We start from the raw sequence: 21,280 nt of genomic DNA on the forward strand, positions 1-21,280 counted from the left end.
GCTCCAGAGTCCAGAATCCAGTCTTCCCCTTCGAGCTTCGGTTTTTTGCACGCCAACAACGCCGTTTGCTTTCCGTGGAATCCTTTTTCGGGCTTCGACTTCGGCTTCGCTTGACAATCGGACGCGTAGTGCCCGAGCTTGTCGCACCTGAAGCATGTAACGCTGGACTTATCCTTCTTCTTCTGGACCTTCTTCGAACGAGTGGGCAGCGCACCGACTGCACCACTTGACTTGCAATCGGTATCCATGGAAACGTTCTGCAGAATTTTTGATTTCATCATGTCCGCTGTTAGCTTGATCCCTGAGGCGTCGAGCCCCATGATCATTGGCTCGTACTGCTTCGGTAGTCCCATGAGCAGGATCAAAGACAGCCATTCATCGTCCAACACGAAACCGATTTCTTCCAGCTTGTGGCTCGTCGACATGATCTCATCAACGTACTCCTCGACTGACGAGCAATCCTCCAACTCCAGCCTGGTCAATTTCCGCAGCAAACTTATCTTCCTGGACCGTCCACAATCTTGAAACGCTGTTTTCAAGCTGTTCCAGGCTTCCTTTGCTGTCTTGGACCGCTGGACGAGGCTATAGTTATACGGCTCAATGCTGAGGCATATGGTTGCCAACGCCTAGTCTGACAAATCCGGATCCACTTGATAACCCTCCGGGTGATCCACCGCGCGCCAGGTGCCCTCGCGGATCATCACCATGCGCATCGCAAAGGTCCACGTGACATAGTTCTCCCGTCCTTTTAGTTTAGGCACTACCGGAAGCGAAATGCTGCTGCTTGCGATTTTGGGTTCACTCACCATCTGCACATGCTGATTCCCATCTTCATGTCCTGCAGCCTGGTTTCCTGGAGGATCCATATTCTCCACGGAACGCCGGATCCGTGGCATCGCTTCTGTTCTTCAGTGGCTTCGAGAAAAAAAAATACTTTCGGTCGATAACAACTTCCGTTGCTATGGAAACATGGCCGGGCTCATAACCTGATAGAGACGTCTAGTCAAGTTAGAGGGCAAGCAAGTAATTAGGTTTATTATTCAAATTCAAATCGTCGCTTACTATGATCTAACAAGTTATCATACAAATTACTTTACAAGTTTGTTCAAGGGGACTGTCCCGAAATTTTTTCAGAAATATTTCCAACTAGGGAGGCCTAAGGGGCAGGATCCGTCATCAATTTTAGAATTTTCGAAAGTAGCTTAAACTTAGTTTAAACTAAAACATGTTCACTGTATTCTATTTTCCAACCGAAACACCGTGAACATATTCTTAGTGAAAAAAAAAATCAGTTTTGGGCAGAAATATGCTTTTGAAATTTCGATGATGACGATGATTGCGATGACAGATTCTTGAACGTTAAACTATTTGCTTTTGTTATCTCACCGCAGGCTGCTGACTATATAACTACAGTCAGCACCTTTTTTCAAGTATGGGTGCATTTACAAGACGATACCAGAACAAAAAATTTGCATGCATTTCAGGACTGACACCCACAGGAAACTTTGCGAAATCCCCATTTCTGTTGTCATGCCCGGAGGAGATTATGGAAAACATTAGGAGAAGTACCTGGATTAAATTCGTGAGGCATTCTTAAAGAATGTATTGAAGGTACCTTTAGAGAAGTTGCCGGTTGGGTTCTTTGAGAAAACAACCCTGGAAAATTTCCGACTGATTGGATAGGTCTTTGACGAGGGAAAGATGAAATGCTCGAGTCAGCCATTGAAGAATAATGTTTTGCCTGTCTATACCTAGGGGTCTATACTGCCGTGAATCGTAAGTCAGTTCCATCTGTAAAAAGCAGGCACTGGGAAACTGGGCTGTGAAGTTTCCGAATCCATTTTCCATACGAATATTTGAAAAATTATAGAAGAATGGAACACGTTTCAAATTGAACGAAATTTTCAGAGTTTGATTTTTACTCCAATATCTTTCCAAGAAAAATATAAAGATGATCAAAAGACGATTAATTTTTGTGTTTCAAGGTACGTAATTCTGTAGTGGGACTGATATGCGGCTATATTTGATTGTGGGACAATTTGACTTGTTTTTTTTCTGATTTTCCGAACAAATTATGTTGTCTCATTAATACACCTGAAACATCATTGAAAGATATGTTTAAAACTAAACTCAACTCAATTTTGACGAAAATGCAGATGGGGCTGACTTGCGATTCACGGCAGTATACGTCATCAACTTAGGAGACTGCCCAAGTAACCATAAGCACTAATAATAAGCCCTTAATCAGCATCATAGATGCGTACATGCATTATAATAGCACCACAAATGCTTACACACCTTATAACAGCACTTCCGCTGCATAGAAACCTTCTAAGCCTGATGCATACAGGCATTAAATAAGCACTATATTGGCTTTATATTCGAATACAGGGCATGTTTAAATGCCATCCAGTGTTTTGACAGATATACCACGTGCTTTGTGTTTGCATATAGTGGTAAGAGGGAGTCAAACATAAATCTTCTCACTACTACAATTGCAGGTTTTATGACGGGGAAAAGTGATGGTTTAAATTGGTCACTTTTCTTTCCAATACTATTCATCTTATGTGGCCGTAGGAGCAAAGGAGCAGGACAACAACTCAACAATACGGGTGTCGCAGGTTCGAGACGCAAAATGAGGAATTTCATCATCATAAAACGAGGATCAAAATGTGGCAATTGCAAGTCCTCAAAAGGATGAAAACTACCAAAACGAATATGTTTGATATGGAGAAGTACTATCTGTATCATTTTATTACATTTTTTGCATACTATTAGAGGTTCCCGTTTTCATTCAATCATTTATTTACCTCGTGTACCAGTTGCTTGGCCGCATACGCAAAAGCTCTCTGGCTGCGTACGCGAAAGCACAAAATATTCGCCGTAAAAACCTGGCGAAAACAACTGACGTTTCTCACGTGGTTCTATATCAGCATTAGTGGTGCAGAGAAGCACGGTTATATCTTGGCACTATAAGGGCACGCTATTTCGCCTTTTCTGGCTTTATAATAGCATTATATGCGTATATAAAACTGACATGCATCAAATAATTACCCTATATGCGCATATAATGCTGTTACCGTGCCGCATTATCGTGCTTACTGGTTACTTGGGTGAAGGCTTTGCTGGTCGCAGCCTACTTGTAATATTTTTAATTTCGTCTAGACCAATGATTCCGCAAGTAGGCGAATTCGCCCCAATGGGGTGCAGGGTTGAAAAACTAAAAAATGTTGGTCTCAAGGGGGCGAAAGTAAAAAAAGTTTGGGAAACATTGGTCTAGACTATGGCCAAAAACGAAATAAAGTCATAGTAGTTACTCCTGATTCTGGTTGGAATGGATTTTTTTACACGACCGTGAAAACAAGTTTCCATACCTCTTTTTTCGCTAAATATTTATTTTTGCATAAAACGTCGAGGAATGGTATTACTGGTGCAAAACAGAATTGGATGTAATGAAGAGTTGCGCAGAGTGAAACCAAATCTATCTATCGAACTGTCAAAACATCTACCTAACGAACTGTCCAGCAAAACGGCTTTTCCGAAAACCTTGATTCAAATTCCAAACAGTACGAATAAATCGCATTCAATTGAATAATTTAGCAAATAAATTCATCTGAACTGGTCTAACTGACTTCGAACTAGAGAATCATATCAACTCCCATAGTATAAAATAGGTTGGAAGTCGTGAAAATTAAATTCTAAATGGCTACCATATCCTGTCAAGTTGGTGACATATTCCAGTGAAATATTTCAATCAAATCTCCAAAGTGTTCGGAATTTGAGACAAAACCAGGGACGAAAACAATCATGCTCAATATACTCAATTCACTGACATTTATGCCACCATCAAAGTAATCGGTTCATATTAATAAAAAAAATATGCTGCTATACGGGTAATGAACGATCCGATACACGGAATCGATTATATTGACGCGTCTTTAGTTTGCCTCATGCAAAAATTACAACTTCCCGAAGCGGAATGTAAAACAAATCAAACTGGTTAGATTGAATATCATTTTTTGTTTCCGATTATCACAAAGCGGTTGAGTAGCAGCAGGTTAAAAGGTTAAAAAACGATGGACGTCATATTAGGATCTTCCCCAAGCGCTTTGCCAATCTTTGTTGTGTTGTCAAGGTGAGGATAAAAATAAATAAAAATCAACGAAGATTCTACCCAGCAAGTATAAATGTAGGCGAGGGTAGATTGAGTAGTTTCGTCCTTGGACAAAACGGTAGTTGAGACCGTCATTGATTCTGCGATTTCGTAATCCATCAAGTAAGCACAGTCTGGCTGTATACTCGACCAGTGGTTTACAACAGAGTTGTAACAGATTTTGTTACTCAGTTAGCACGTTTTCTCTATCAAAACATGTTATAATTTTGGCTGGCTAGTAGTTAAAATAACAAACAATATAACACAATTTCCTCTACAATAAACAAAATGGAAACAAAATATGTTATAGTTTAAACAAAAATGTAACTCATGTTGTTATTTTCCATAACTGAATTATAACAAAATTTAATATAAGTAATTACCTTCAATTTTTTTAGCGAATTTTGTTAAAATTATGTTTTTAGTTAAAACAAATCTGAAACAGCCTTTGTTATTATAACTGATTTTGTTTTAATTATGTTATTGATTCCATTAGTAATATGTATCAAAATATAATCTGTAAAAAAAAAACATAATCAAAATAAAATTAATTCCTTGAATCTGAAAAAAAACTGAATCCCTAGAATTATTTATGTATAAAATCTTGTAGGAATTGCTTAAAGTTTTAGTGGAGTAGTCTCGTTTAGTATGAAGAGTTTTCGCAACGTTTTCTAGGACAAAAAAAATCTCCTATAGCAATCACAGAGTGCATCTCTACAATCATTGGAAAATTTCTTGGTAAAACCCTGAGAGAGGGGAGACAGCTGGCATAGATTGCGAGCTCCCAAAAGTCAAAAGAACCTGTCATCAACTGTCACTGGAAAACCGCACATTCAAAGGGCAGAGCGTGAAAAACCGTCAAAATTCAAGTGATCGAAATTTACAAAAATAAATATAGTTGTGTGTTGTCAATCTGCAATTGATTTTTGTCATATCTCTTTTCATTGTGAAGAACAAGAAGTGATTTTGATTTTGACCAAAATACAGCTCATCTGACCGTTGTGCACAACCCAAAAATTGAAGAAAGAAGTCAAAGAAGGCAAGAAAACATGCCAACTGTCAGTGAATGATCAGGTAGAACCTCTGAACAAGTTCTTGATGAAGTGAATTTACTGTAAAATACCTGGAAGAATATTAAGGGAAGCCCTTGTAGAGAAGTCTTCGAAGTACTATCGAAGAAGTTATTTGAAGCATTCTTGGAGGGTATTTTTGAGTGAACTTTGCAAAAATTTCCTGAGGAGTCGATGCAGAGAATTATTGAGAAATACCTGAAGAAATTCCGTAAAGGAATCCTGAATAATTATTCGGAGTGATTCTTTCAAGATTGCTTTATGGAATTCATTGAGATATCCCTGCAGTAATTTTTGGGCAAGTTCTCGAAGAATCCCAGGATTCAATAAGAATTTTGTTCAGGAATCTAAGGAAAGATGGTTCGATTAGAATCCTAAACAGCGTTCGATTGGAATCTGGTACATGATTCAGGCAGAATCATGATCAGCATTAAGTTAAAATCTTTATCAGGATTCGTCAGAACTGTGTGAGTGTGTATTCCAACTAACACCCACTGTCCGGCAGTGATATTATGGAAAAAACCTTTCTGCAATGCTGCTTTGCTTTTGCAGATAGCTTTAGTCCAGGAGTTAGGAGGTGATAGCTCTATTGCAGATTCAGTGACCCATTTCAGAATGGCTGAAGAGACACGTCCATTCAGAAGTCATCTTCACTTACAATAAGCCCCGCATGTATGTATTACCGTTATCAAATGGATAATGATAATACAAACACACTTCCAAATTCTGAAATATACTTTTCGGAATTGGCACGTATTTAGTTTATAAAAGCAACAATCACAATCAGATCAATCTCACCAAATTCGGCGGTGCTGTCATCACCATGGAAACCATCATCCAATTCGTCTATGGGATGCAAATATTTAGCCAACGTAGAACAACACATTACATTTTCTCAACATCCACTACTTTTTTATTTTAACATCTATCACACGCCATTGCATTTACAATTTTTACATACACTATTATTACTTTGTAATGAAAAGCATACGCAAATACCATTTCACAAAACAACTTTTCCTTCAATATATACGGTGGGTGGCATAGCATTACCAGACAATTATTCACTGGCCGAAATATCGCGGGGTCGAAAAAAAAACCATGACGACGCACACAACAACAAAGCCACCCACGTGATCTCAGAAGCTTTGTATTTCACCTGCGAGTTAAAAATTGCATATCACCAGCCAAACTACAGAAATCACTTCACAAATAACCTCTTTCTTCGCATTATCATCCGGGTGGCGTAGCACCGAAAGCCGTTTAAGCACTTCACCAGCAGAATTAAAAATTACACGGGTCGGATATAAACAAAACAGCAAATAACAAAAGCAGCTACCCGCGCGCACAGCCTGCTGCGATCCTTATCAGGATTCGTCAGAACTATTATCAAAATAAAGAAAACCGCAAAAAATAGTAAGAATACTACCATTGGCTTCGTTCGAAACTAGTTAAGGTTCAGTTGGAACGTAGCATCAGAAAGGAGAAGAAGAAGAATAAAACTTTTATTAAAGCACATATTTTGTAAGTTATTGAAATAACACTGAATAAAATAAAAACAAATGCTTCAAAATACGAATTTCAGTGGAGTTCAGTCTTCCATATCTACAAGCATAGCAAATGATAATTTTTATGGTTATAAGTCATCAGTAGCTTCTGAAGTAACAGATCTTACAATTATTGTAAGTAAAACTGTCGATAATATTTGTTCAGCTTCTTACTAAAGATCTGTTGCAATCTCATCGTAGTATGTAAGCGTTACTTTCATGGCGAGTTACTCACCGACAGTGCAACCCTCCATGATAGAAGACAGTCTGCGAAATGAAGTAGTGCAACAGTAGGATTAGCCAACTTCGTCGTAACTCGTGCAAGATGCTGGGAAAATCCTAGCCCAAAGGCTAGAACTCGTGCCGCTCGAAAGCGCTCACCAAGTCACGGTGGTGGCGGAGAAGGAGTAGAGCACGTGAGCGGGTGGCTGTGAGCGATGCTTAAGGCGAGGTCATTACATGGACTAGTGCCATGCCAACAAAGAAGAGAACCAACATAAACGGAGCAGCATAAACAGGGCCAGCCAATCGTGTTCGGGGCCCAGATAGCTGGCAGAGCTCCCCGTCATCGTCGAACGCGGGTGATCGATGGCGTGATTCGGATCGCGATGAAAATATTATTGGAAATCGTTCAGTTTTTACCTCGCTTGCGCAAAACGGAGAAGCTGAACAAGGGTTTTCCTCGCGCTTGCTGCGATAAGTCGTTTCGAGAGTGGTGATTGCAAAGCATGCTACGATCCATTCGCTATAAATAATAATTTAGCTCGCTTTGGTTGGGGATTTGCTTGGACAGGGCTCTTGGTGAGGGTGCAATCATCCATTCGCGAACAGATTTGTACAAAGGTTTCATTTTCCGCACCATCTGACCGTTAAAGGCTGCTACGTTCCGTATGGTACCGTGGCACCCGATGTGAACTGTCGTGTTTCGGATTTGTTGCATTTAATTTTCATAGACTTCGTTTTCAGCTACCCCGGTTACTACCGTGTTGATTGGCTCTCGTTTTAACCTCACGGCTAACCATTGAATGCCTCGGAATTGCTGGCGACTTTTTTCAATGGGCTTGGCTCCGAAGGCGGTTCAACGCCACCGATTGGTCCGTTAGAAAAGTGCTCTATAAATATTTACCAGTTCCATTTTTCGTCTCGGTTCACAAAGCAGGCTGCGATTGGTGACCCAGAGTGAGTGCATCACCATTGCATTGCGGCGCATAAGTGGTCCAGGTTCAAAGAATCACAGTGAACATTCAGCATTTTCAATATTTTATCGTATTAGGTCATGAAAAGATTTTGGACATGATTCAAGACCCTATTTTGGGATAAATCAACAATTCTAGTTTTCATAGAACAAAATTCTAGCAAAATTATTTATTGCTCATAGTGCCCAGTCCGTCAAAGGCTTAAAAACGCTCACTGTCTGATTAAATACGGTAAATACGGTCAGTAGGATGGTTCAAAACGGTACTGCACACCACTTGATGCTGGACATCAAATGAAGTTGGTGAATTATTGTTATTGGGACACTTATGAGGTTTTGTCAGAACTTTTATTGAAGACGCGCTACTGAGCACTGACTGAAGCCATGGACCAATGCACGAGTTCACTATTTTGACGTTTAAGCGGTGCCGAATTCACTCGTTGCCATGGTTGCGTAAATAAACCGGCACCGCTCAAACGTCAAAATAGTGAACTCGTGCATCGGTCCATTGAAGCGCAACACTGAGCCTACTATGTTGCAAGAAATAAAAATCATCCATTCTCCATTTGGATCCCTTCGCTCGCGTCTGATTTACGACTGCCCCATTGACATCCTGAGTGAACCGATCTCCACGCCACGATCCTGTCACGATCCGGCTGGTGATCTGAATCGGTTCCAGCAGGGTGACCTATTTTCCCACACAGCCCGCATGAACACCGGTCCGCTCTTGGTCGGTCAATACCCGGGAGTATTCCTTTTCGGTCGCGCTGGTATTTGCCACCCCGCCGATGCCTCACTTCCTCCACGGCCAGGGACAGGACAGGACTTGTGACGGGTTCGGTTCATCGTTTTTGGCGATGATTTCAACTCCATATTCGTGGCAGTACAACGCTCGAAACGGGAACAGAATGGGAAGAGCAAAAGGAAGTCTCCGGCCGTTGCTAGTCCTTATATGGAACCACTGCTCGACTTCGACGAAGCGCAGCCAAGTGCAACCTGGCGGAGAGTGCATCGTCATCATTTGTTGCTCTTCCCTCTCCGCCTCATTCCGCAACATGAACATGATCGTCAGCAGCATGATCATCATCGGACGTCGCCAAAGACCATAAATCATAAAATCGCCAAATGTAAGAGGAAGAACGAGTTCGATTGCGCGAGTGGCTATATGAGAGGGGGTTCAGGGCGTGAAAGTATAAGCGGCTGAATGAAACGAATTTGCAGTCCGATAGCTACATATGCGTGTGAAGATAAAAGTTTATCATTACATCAAAAACATGCACTGTGTCTGTGTCAAGGCGATGCGAGAAGGATCGAAAGGCTGGAAAAGAAGTAGGCGATGGTTGGAGTTGAATTTCCAATACGTGATAGCAAGCAGCCTACTTAACTCTGTTAAAACATTAAAATTTGGTATTCGACTGTTTTTTTTTTAGTAAATAATATATTATTTCAAAGCATATGATGAAAAATTGGAGCTGTGAATTCATATTTTAAAATTTTTCACTGATCCTGTCAGGAATCCGCTTTTTCTAATCTATTAAAAGGATTCCTCCAAGAATTTATCCAAAGGTTTCTATTGGGAAATCTTTGAAGAAGTATTACAGTTGGTCGGGGTTCTGCTAAACCGCACCAAGTGCCATTTTTTTCCCAAACTGAGTTTTTTACACCAAAGAACTTAAATAATAATAACCTCTCTACCGTAAAAAAATCGAGTGATTTGAACAATCCCTTGTAATCTTAGATCATAAATTTTGTTTGAAAGGACACGTAAAACTGTAATTTTGTTCAGCTAGAGTGAACCATAAACCAACGCATGTCATCAGAGGAAAATCATTTTTCAAACATAAAGCTATGTTTTTCCAATTTCATTATATATTCTTACAATTTATTTATTCCAAGCAACTCATAGAAACAGAGGCCGGTGAAATTGGGCAGCAATTGATTAATTGAAATTAAATATTGTTTCGGTGGCGGTGATCTATTTTCTTTGAAATTTTATCCAGCCACACCGCACTAAGTACTGTTTATCTGAAAATCACATTAAGACATGAAGTAAAGGCATTTACATACCATAAATACTTGCATTTACTTGTTATATAACATGTTTATCAATCCACACAGAAGCCGTAATGAAATAACGAATTAATTTAATCTGTTACTGCGTGCACAACTCAGAAGACTTGGTGCGCTTTAGTTGTTCAGAAAATGGCATTTTCGCCATCAAACCTTGTCAGACAAAGTGCACATTACTTGATTCAAGTTTATCACCATTCTTTCAAGATTTGAAGATGACCTAGTAGCAGCACACTAGATTACCACTCAGAAGGCACGAGTTCGAATCCCAATGAAACTTTTTTTTCTGATGTTCTATCCGATGGTGATGGAATTCAAACAACTTTTAGATTCTGTGGTTATTTTTATATTGCAGTAAAACATCAGCAGGTCAATGTACATCTGAAATGATGGTCATTCCTGGTGAACACTTCACGCATTGAACTGTGAACTTGACCAGCAAAGGTGCACCAAATGAGAGCAACTTGGTGCGCTTTAGCAGAGCGAATTCATGGTTTTCTTCGATCATTAGGATTTATGTATGAACACGTGAGAGCCTTGTTTCAATACATACGAATCCTTCCCATAAACACTTGTGACATGGATTCCAACATACACGGTGATGATAAGCATCATTTGTCTACAATATTACCTGTGTTGTTGAAAACTGTGAAACACATCCAACCATACCGAACCAAGAACCATAATTTTCAATTTTTGTTCAGCCAGAGTGAACTGAGTGCTTCTTATTGCTTAATGAAATCCTATTACATCGTTAATTTTGGATGAATTACTAGTATATTTAATCTCGGTGTACTTATTGAACACTGTTAATCGCATGTGAGCGATAAAAAAAATAAAATTATCGTCCTCGATAAACTAGTAGGGTAGAAGCAACGGTTTTGGCCATACGCCAGTTGTAGCCATAGGGGATTACACACCGTTATACAGAGCCAATCTTCACCGTTATACAGAACCAATCTGTTCTGTAGATCACATTCACACGATAGAGTTACAATCATTTACTCGTCCAAATTGATTCAAAACATAAGAAAAACAATTCATTTTCCTTATAATTTCAACTTCCATACACCTTTTTTGGCCACTCTCATGAGAAATCAATGCAATTGGCCAATTTAGGAACCGAAGATAAATCTCTGGCCAAAACTGGTTCCTTTTGCCTATATTGACCAACGGGATTTCCGAAGCGAAAAAATGGTTATAGCTCAGTTTTGGTATTTTACACCCATAATATGGATTGAAAGCTTGCATTTGACATATTTGTAGTATAAGCACGGCTTCCCATTCAATTTTTATTGGCATTTTCTCTTAGGCTGGCCAAAACCGGTGCTTTTACCGTACAGGAAAAGACTTTAAAGTAACATATCTCGGAGTGCTATGGCAACTCTGCTTAACTACTGTGTACGATTCCTATCACCCAAGTTATATTTTTGCTGTTTTGGTAGTGTAAACCGCCGTTAACATTCGTGCGTTGCTGAATAACAGTGAAATTAGTTGGTGTATTTAGTGGTTCTAGTGCAGTAAGGTAGGGGCATGCATTGTATTGATAATAAATAACTTATTATTAGTGCCGATCAAAGTGCTCAGTGAAAGTACTATGGTGGTACAGACAAAAGCGATCAAATAAGTGATAGAGGCTGTCTTTGTATTGAGCCTTGCATGCAAGTTGCATTGTGATCATAGTGATTGCGCATGGTATTTATACGGCGCATACAATTGTATATCTGCCGCAAATATAAATGCAGTTGAATGATTTTAGTATAATTAGCTTATAATAAGCTTCTTTATAAGGATATAGCAATCGATCCTAATAGTGATAATATTTCGGAAATAAATAGTTTGTGATAGCTACCAATTAGTCACTAAAATCCGTACAATGAAGTGCTGCTAAAACACAGATCAGTGTTTCCCAATGATTGATTTGGTTGACATGGAAAAAGGACAGTATGCAGAGAGAAAAAAAAATTGTTTTAAAATAATTTGTTTTCTCCAACTGTTTATTATCCTTTTTTTTACTTTAATTTAATTTATTATTTATTTGTATATTTGTATATATTTTTTTGTATTAATTTCTTTTTATTTGTTTATTTATTGTGCTTTTTTTTAAATAATTTCTTTTATTTATTCATTTTTTTTGGTAATTGTTATTATTATTATTATTATTATTATAGAGTTTTGGCACTTCTCAGCAAAAAATGCTGGAAACTTTCACCTACCCCGGGCAATCTGTATGCCAAAGGGGATTAGGCTCTGTGGATCTCATTGGTCGGTTTAACTTATCCTAATGAGTCTGCTGGATGAGCTTCTCAGTTGTGGTGGTTCAAGAACCGGCTAACTATGCTGCAGGTTCCAAGAATCACCGCTTTTTGGATGCTGTGTAGGTCCTTCTTCAACTCCAGCTCGTCTAGGGACCTTAAGAGAGATTTCGGGACAATTCCGGTCGCTGAGAGGACTACCGGAACTATACGGACGTCCTCTAGGTGCCACATCTGCTTCAACTCCTCCGCCAAGTCGTGGTACTTCGCTATCTTGTTAGAGAACGTTGATTGGACATTGTGGTCCAGCGGTACAGCGATGTCGATGAGTATAACTCGTTTCATCCTTTTGTCGTAGACTACAATGTCGGGGCGGTTGGCACGGATGAGGACGTCCGTTATGATCTCGCGATCCCAGTACAGCTTTATGCAACTATTTTCCAGAACCGGGTCAGGCAGGTACTTGTAGTAGGGCACAAATCGATCCACCAAGTTGTGCTTAAGGGCAAGCTGTTGATGCACAATCTTGGCAACTTCGTTGTGACGATCGAGGTAGGCTGATCCAGCTAGTACTGAACAGCCGGCAACGACATGCTCGATAGTCTCCCCTACTGAATTGCACTTCCTACAGCGGTCCTCCACGTCTTCGTGCAATATGTAGTGCCGATAGTTCGTCGCAATTACCCGGTCCTGGATGGCTACCATCAAACCTTCTGTTTCTGAGAAGAGGTCACCCCGCACCAGCCACGTGTTTGACGCCACCTTATCGATGTGCTCGAGCTCCAGTTGATGGGGGTGCGTTCCATGCAACTCCTTCTGCTTCCACATTGCGATCATCTCATCGACAGTTTTGATGTCGCAGTTCAGCTGGTAATCCTCCTGCGCCAGATGCAGGGCGCTGAAGCCGTGGTCAGCTTCGCATACAGTGCGGTAAATTTCGTGGCGGTTCTGGCTTTCTACGAAATATGCCCGCAGCTGCTGGATCTGGGAGACACATAGTGCCTGGATATCGGTGACGCCTCTTCCTCCTGCTGCACGTGGCAGGGTGACTCTCTCAATGGACGATTTTGGGTGGCGCATTCGGTGCTTGGTGAACGCCACTCGTACTGCTCGTTCTATCGCCTCCAAGTCAGTCTTGGTCCACTTTACCACCCCGAAACTATACGTCAACAGGGGCACAGCAAACGTGTTGATCGCCTTCACCTTGTTGCCGGCAGACAGAAAGCTCTTCAGAATACAGTTGACACGTGACAAAAACTTCTCCTGCAGCTCCTTCTTGATCATCGTGTGGCGAATACCTCTAAGTTGCAGGAATCCAAGGTATTTATACGTTTCGCCTTCAACCATATTCCGAATCTCCTCCTGCTCGTTGACGCGGAAACAGCTGGCATCCATAACTTGACCCCGACGTAGATGAATTGACCTGCATTTGTCAATACCAAACTCCATCCGGATGTCGTTACTGAATGTCGTAACTAGCTGCAACAGCTGATGCAGCCTCTGCACTAATTCCGCAAATAGCTTCAGGTCGTCCATATAGAAGGTGTGGGTAACTCTTGTGCTCCTTTCCCCACTTTTCAGTTGGTAGCCATAGTTGCATTGGTTGAGTGCTTTGCTGAGGGGGTTCATGGCCAGGCAAAACCACAGCGGACTAAAGGTATCGCCTTGAAAAATCCCCCTCCTGATGCTGAGAGTCCTGGACCGTAACACAGCTGTACCGTCGGTAATGTGTAGGGATGTGCTCCACATCCCCATCGCGTGTTGCATCAGCCTGATGACGTTCCTGTCTACCTTATACAACTGCAGTACCTTGAGAAGGTACGAGTGCGGTACTGAGTCGTATGCCTTTTTGTAGTCGATGTACGCCATACTCAGGTTCCTTTGCTTTTGGGTAGCTTGCCCTACAATGACTGCATCTACGATGACCTGATCTTTGCAGCCTTGCGTGTTTCTGCGACACCCTTTCTGTTCCTCGGTCATCACGTTGTTGGCGTCGCAATGGGCTTGCACCCTCCTCGCTATTACCGATGATAGCACTTTATACAGACTTGAAAGGCACGTTATTGGTCTGTACTTCGCTGGGTCAGCTGTGTGTTGGTCCTTTGGCAGAAGAAATGTGACACCCCTGGTGATAAATTCCGGTAGCTGCGTGGGGTCTCCTAGTACCGTATTGAAGCATTCCGCCATCCGCCCATGGATCGTTGTGAGTTGTTTATACCAAAAATTGTGCACAAAATCAGGTCCTGGTGCAGCCCAATTCCTGGTATCCCGGGTAGCTTCACGTATATCTTGAGCGGTTACCACGACCGCGGTCATGTCTCCAATTCCATCACATTGGGTGATATGAATAAAAAACTTTGAACTTTACTACATGTAGCATCTACTCAAAAACAAAATCCACAAAGTTTACTACACTTTTGGAATGAATAAAAAACTTTTCGAACATGTAGTACTTACTACTTTCGAACATGAGCAGTGACTGAAGCTGCACGTTAAGAAATTTCCATTCAGGGTGCAGAGTGATTCTGCACGTAAAGAATAATCTATTCAGAGTGACGCTTAAAATTAATACAATCATGCATATGAAGAAAATGCATGGAATCTAATCGATTACGCGACAATTTGCACAAATCATGAAGGTGCTGTTATTTGACAAGATTTGTAGTGTAATTTTGCGATTAGTCTGGTATTCTCTCTATGTCTATGATTTTATGATGATGGTACATCAAAGAATTTTCTGGGTGGTTTTCGGCCTTCGCCAACGCCGATGATTTTTTAAATACTAGCTTAACATTTATGAAGAGATCTTGAGATTACAGCTATCAAATTAGGAATCACATATTTTCTAGCACCAGTACTGAGATTCTGGTGGAATTGCGGTAGAATTTTGATGCTCCCCGTGTGTTTTCTTAACAGCATGTTGAATTCCGATGTTCTAAGTGTTTCTGGGGTTCATTCATATATTTCATAACGCCGAATTTGGTCATTTTCGAAACCCACCCACCCAATCGTAACTGTTTTTGTATGAATATTTTTCAAATTTTGTATGAGCCGTAACAACACCAGGACACCCATCCACCCCCTACAGCGTTATGAAATTTGTGAACAAACCCCTGTGATATTCTCGTTATTTTGGTGGGGTTTCTGATAGTATCCTTGGAATGTCTAGAACTTAGAATGTAGAGATTTTTATGAGAATTGTAGTGATTCCATTGGTAGTCGTTAGAATTCAATGAGGATCTCCACTAAAACACCAGGGTTCCCTTTGAAATTATTAAAATTCCACAAAAAATCCCATTGAAATCTATAAAATATTTACCGACATTCAAAACGTTTATATTAAAGCTTTACTTTGAAATTCCAACGGAACTGGAGATAAACGGAATCTTAAAGGTTTTTACAATAATTACAAAGATTGATTTTCGGAATTACAAATATTCACACAATAATTCGCAGGAATCCCACCGCAATCTCATAGATTCTTACAGAAATATCGTCTCAAAGATACCCACAGAATTCCAAGAGATTAATATTCGGAATCCCATTCCCACCCCAATTCTAGAGTTTTTACCAGATTCCTAATATTTCCGCAATATTCCTAGAATGGTATTTAAATTTTCAGAATTATCATAAAAAATCCGACATCCCTATCGGAATCTCAAAGTTCCTACAGGAATTCCGGAATTCAAAAGGAAATCTGAGATGTCAGAATTTACACGTAAAATTCAGAATTGCTTTATCAATGTCTGAATTCCTACCGACATCCTAAAATTACTAGAAAATAACATAATTATCGTAATGCCAGAATTCACACGGATATTACAAATTGCTACTGCCGGTAATCTTACCGGAATCTCAGAATTGACGGAGCGAAAGTTTTCGTAACCTCAGAATTCCTTTGCAAAACTCAAAATACCTTCCGATATATCAAAACTCATATCGTTTTCCCATGATTTTTACTCAAAAGTAAATTATTCCATTCAATTCCGCAAACTCAAAGCATGTGTAGCAACCTCTGAAGCTATCTACCAGTAGCTTTGTAGTAAATGCTACCTTTATTCATAGCAATGCGTTGTTTGTAGTATGTTCGAAAGGTGTAGAAAGGAAAATAACACAAACACGTTCCACTCGTGTTCCACTCGTGTTCCACATGTAGTAAACTCAACTTTACTACATTTTATTCATACGGCCCATTGTCTCTCTTCTTCTGCTAACCACATCCCATCGCCGTTGCGTTCGGTGGGGTTCTCCCATAAATTGGCCCAAAATTGTGTAACGTCGCCAATCTCTGGAAGTCCCTCGCTAAAGTCGACCTTGTCATTTCGGATGCGATTGTAGAACTCCTTCTCGTTTATGTTGAACATCCGGTTTTGTTCCTTCCGTTTCGAACATTCTCCATAACGTCGCAATCGTTTCGCAAGAGCACTCAACCGCTGTACATGGGTGTCGAGGATCTCAGTAATGTCGACTTCTCTGAGATCTCGGAGCTCTGCGGGCCTAACAATTTCAGCAACATGACGAACCAGCCTCGTTGATCGATTCCCCTGCTTGTACTGTGTTAATCGACCAACCTTTGATCGCAGTGTTGCGATTCGGCTCTCAAGGCATCGCATCCATACGGGTTTCTGTGCGTTGGGGCGTGTGCCATCTTCTCCTTGCGGGCGCGTTAGCAATCCCAACGTCTTAACTACAGCTATTGCAGCTGAATACACGATAAACTGCAGATCCTCAAGGTTCTCCACGGCTTCCAAGTACTGTGGCAAAATATCCTGATTAAGGATGCTTACTGCACTCGTCAGCCGGTAGGAATACCGCAGCTTTGGTATCCGGTGCCGGGACATGGGGTCTGACCCACGGAACTGCGTAACTGCTGTGCCCATATGGAGTGCTAGTTCGTCTCGTAATTGCTGTCGTTGCATATCCGCTGTCGGTCCTGGAGCAGTGGGTGCAGGTGAATCACGACTCTCACTCGTGATCGGTGCATCCAGCCCAACAGAACTCCTTCTCGACGTATCGCTCGATCTTGTCCCCTCCTCTCCTATCTCCCTCTGCACTTCCAGCTTGATGTACTCCACTTCTGCAGCGGTGAGCATATTATGAGACATAATTGCACGCTGCCGTGTGTACAGCTTGTTCAAGTCAAGTTGGCGCGCAAAGCGAGGAAATCGCTCGTTGAACATCTCCAGCATCCCTGATCTGCCAGACATGTCCGTCTCCATCCTTGTGCAGACATAGTAGCAGCGAATCACATACATATTCTTCTCCCTCGTCCACATGATCCGCTGCCGTCGGCCGCCTGCCAACGTGAGTGACTGACGTCTATCAGCCACAGCAACATCGGTAGGTGCAGCATGGCCTTGGTGATTTCTGCTGCTGCCGTTTCTGTTTCGCGTTCGCGGTACGGGCTGTGCCCGTTGACTGGAGGACCCCTCTAGCACATTATCCTCTTCCAGCCGCTGGCCGCTCGCTCTGTCCCCCGTCCCAGGACCAACTCCAGTAGGGGCTCCCTCCTCGGGCGATCGCATTCTTCTATTCCTCATTGATCGTGTCTCCATTGCTGGGTTTGCTTTCATTCCCGAAAGCTACGGGTTCTGCATTGGCATTTCCTCCAATTACAGTGCTTAATAGCTTGGTTCAAGCGCCGCTGCTCGCCGAGGGTGGTTTTACATGGACGCCCAGGATATTTTACCTCAAGCTCCCACCTACTCAAGATGGTGGTTTTTCATGGACGCCCAGGAGTTATGTTGCCTGAGCTCCCACCTATTTATTATTATTATTATTATTATTATTATTATTATTATTATAGAGTTTTGGCACTTCTCAGCAAAAAAATGCTGGAAACTTTCACCTACCCCGGGCAATCTGTATGCCAAAGGGGATTAGGCTCTGTGGATCTCATTGGTCGGTTTTACTTATCCTAATGAGTCTGCTGGATGAGCTTCTCAGTTGTGGTGGTTCAAGAACCGGCTAACTATGCTGCAGGTTCCAAGAATCACCGCTTTTTGGATGCTGTGTAGGTCCTTCTTCAACTCCAGCTCGTCTAGGGACCTTAAGAGAGATTTCGGGACAATTCCGGTCGCTGAGAGGACTACCGGAACTATACGGACGTCCTCTAGGTGCCACATCTGCTTCAACTCCTCCGCCAAGTCGTGGTACTTCGCTATCTTGTTAGAGAACGTTGATTGGACATTGTGGTCCAGCGGTACAGCGATTATTATTATTATTATTATTATTATTATTATAATTATTATTATTATTATTATTATTATTTTTATTAATAATATATATATATATATATATATATATATATATATATATATATATATATATATATATATATATATATATATATATATATATATATATATATATATATATATATATATATATATATATTTGTTACTGCTGTGGTGCATATTGCTTTCCTTATATTAGCTTCTTATCTTGTTATTTTATCCTAAATAAAAGCTTTTCATAATAATAACAATTATAATAAAAAATGAATGAATAAATAAAGAGAATTAAAATTCATTGCACATATCCTCACAAAATAACGACAAACAAATTCAACATAAATTTAGCAACATTAAAGTACATATACTATTCCTCACTGTTACAGAGATCAAGCACCGCATACAATGGATTTTAATAGAGAAAATGACATCATCGAGAAAGAATCGTTAGAGGGAGTAAACTCTTGTTCCTCATCAATTCTTAACACTCCATGTATGTAGATGATGATGATTATGATGATGGGATTAAAGTCACGCTACTGGCGTCATCGGTTATTATGGAATCGAACAAGGATTCCTTACAAAATACTGTAGAGGAAAAGCAGTTAGAAGCTTCTTTCACAACACTTAACTCTACTAACAATGGAGATGAAAATGATTGCAATAAGCTACCATCACCCGCTGTAGCTACAAATGATAAAAAGCAGAAACGTCTCAATGGAGCTGGAAAGAAAAGGTTTAAATACCTCGTAGCTCAAGGACATAGTCCAAATGATGCTCGTATATTAGCGGAAAAACCGTTCCGCGTTGTGCAACCTGATCCATCTAAGCGTCGCAGAAATGCAGACCTTAGTGAATCTACTTCTAGCGATACAAATCCGCCCAAAAAGCTTGCTCGTCAAGTTGATGGAGGACAATCTTCTAAAGTGAAGTCCTCAGTTCAACAGAGACTTGTACAAGCTACAAAGGGCGACGTCTCGTTAGATCCTAAAAAGGCTGATGGAAATAACAGACTTCATAAACCGTTGTTTACAGAAGTAGTGACCTGTGCTAGAATTGGCATCCTTCCTGAAGGATTTCCTAATACAGAATTTACTACCCAACAATTGGTCGCTATTCAAAATGCTGTTCTTAAAAAAGTTGCTGAACAAAGGAAGGAACCAATCAAACCTAAATTCGGCAATTGTTTGTTCAGGCCAGGGCATATGATCATCATCTGCAAAAACCAGGACACTGTCAACTGGCTGAAGGCTAAAATCTCCAATATTAAACCATGGGAGAATGCAAGCCTTATTGCAGTTGAAGAAAAAGACATACCCCGGCCTGAAATATTGGTAGGGTTCTTTCCACGCAGTGTACAGGACTCTAACGAAGAAATTTTAGCTTTTATAGAAAGTCAGAATGAAGGCTTAATAGTCGATGCTTGGAGGATTCTTAAGAGATATACGGTTAAACAGCATCACGTGGAACTCATTTTCACTGTTGATGCCGTTTCCATGAAGTCTCTGGAAAACTGCAAGTTTATAATAGACTACAAGTTCGGAGTGGCCTATATAAGGAAGAGAAACTCGAAGGCAGAAGGTATTGAAGATACGGATGAAAAGGCTAGTAAGGATGAAGCAGAACATTCCAAACAAAACTTCGAAGGTGCTACGGATGTTGAGATGAGCGAGCCTGGCCCAATAGAGGTGGACAACGCACCAAAAAGTGTTGAAGACAATGCACACTGTACTCCAACTACGAGTACTAGGAATCCTAGTCTAGGATGACTACTGTCAACCAATGTTCTCCACATTCCAAAGAGAAAAAGAGCTATAAAAGAAATGCGTTACCCTCTACTTCTCAACAAGATTCTACTGAGAAAAGGACCAACAATTTGGAATACCGCCAATTAGAGTCCCACAAACAAAAACCTAAAAAGGAGGCGGATAAACTGCCTGCAAACTGATAATTCAAGCAAAATGACCAAAAGAAGCATAAAATTCATACAAGAAAACCTTCATCATGCAAAGGCTGCTTCTGCAATTTTAAGTAAAACTTTTATCAAAGGCAAACTAGGCGTGGCGCTTCTACAAGAGCCATGGACTAAAACCATAAAATTTTAGGAATACAAACTACTGGATGTAAGTTAATTTATGATGATACGCAGCCCGTTCCTAGAGCTGCAGTTCTACTTAACTGTAACGTTAAATTCACACCAATTTCAGAATTCATCGGAAGAGATATTGCTGCGATTTCTCTAGAGGTGCCAACCGCAAAAGTTAAAACGATTGTGTATGTCGCATCCGCTTATTTTCCTGGCGATGTTGATGAAGTACCTCCTCCGGAAGTTGCAGCTTTTGTGTCTCCTCAGAATGACATAGAAATATGTAATAAGGGCAGTGAATCAAATTATCATCAAAATAGACGAAAAACAAACAACAAAGCAAGCTCGCTCACAACCGTTTGTCACAACTATTGCGGATAAGGACACAATTAAAAGCAGAATTGTCATGACAATCACAGAGCGCAATATTGTTGCAACCTTTTCAACTCGCGAATAATCAGTAATTTTAAACACAAAACCTAATTTGTTTTATGGATGCTGTTTGATAATGTGTCAATGTTTACCAACACGGAGAAAGTTCTCGAAAATTGCAATGCGAAGCCCAGAAAACCGCCGCGCACGTTGTGATCGATCTTTGTCATATTCTGTTCAGGTGATGACAAACTCATGTTGCGGAATAAAATTGTTGCAACAAGAATAGGAGGTGACAA

The sequence above is a fragment of the Aedes aegypti genome, chromosome 1, assembly GCF_002204515.2.
Source record: "Aedes aegypti strain LVP_AGWG chromosome 1, AaegL5.0 Primary Assembly, whole genome shotgun sequence".
Taxonomy (NCBI): domain Eukaryota; kingdom Metazoa; phylum Arthropoda; class Insecta; order Diptera; family Culicidae; genus Aedes; species Aedes aegypti.